We start from the raw sequence: 672 nt of genomic DNA, 5'->3' as shown, positions 1-672 counted from the left end.
GTCAACACTTCTTAAGGATATTACATCCCTCCTTATTTTGTTAACTTGAATTTTATTTGTTTGATTATGTTGAAACAAAACATATAGTCTTCTTAATATTTTCCTAAGTAACACGTCAACAACTTGAAATATAATTCAATGAGCTTGATGATCGAAGTGTTGCACTGTTGGTTCTTTCTTTTCTACGGTCATAATACGCCGGTTAAAAACACCGGTTCTCGTCCGATCACCGAAAAAAAGCAACGGCGGGCCCGATTAGTACTTGGACCACCTTGGAATACCGGGTGCTTTAGACTTAATTTATTCTTTTCTTCTAAAAATTGATTTGACCAATAGTAACGCATCGATACCTCTTATAGGTAACACGTCAACAACTTGAAATATCATTCACTGATCTCGATGATCGAAGTGTTGTACGTCTGTTGGTGCTTCCTTGTTTTCGGCCATACAACGTTGAAAACACCGGTTCTCGTCCGATCACCAAAGTTAAGCAACATCGAACCTGGTTAGTACTTCGATGGGAGACCGCAAGGGAATACCGGGTGCTGTCAACTTAATTCATTTTTTTTCCTAAAAATTTTGACCAACAGTAGCGCATTGATACCTCTTACAATATTTTCCAAAGTAATTTTTCTTTGTTAGGCACGGTAAGATAGCCTGAAACACACATTA

General features: G+C 37.8%; 1 pseudogene; it reads left to right on the top strand.

Annotated features, from left to right (window-relative positions):
* The first annotated feature begins 435 nt into the window (after positions 1–435).
* Positions 436–554, top strand: LOC117115505 (annotated as a pseudogene).
* Positions 555–672: the final 118 nt, after the last annotated feature.

The sequence above is a fragment of the Anneissia japonica genome, unplaced genomic scaffold (assembly GCF_011630105.1).
Source record: "Anneissia japonica isolate Jap-2015-1 unplaced genomic scaffold, ASM1163010v1 scaffold49300_len680_cov86, whole genome shotgun sequence".
NCBI lineage: Eukaryota > Metazoa > Echinodermata > Crinoidea > Comatulida > Comatulidae > Anneissia > Anneissia japonica.
This window is presented reverse-complemented; position numbering and strand designations above follow the sequence as displayed.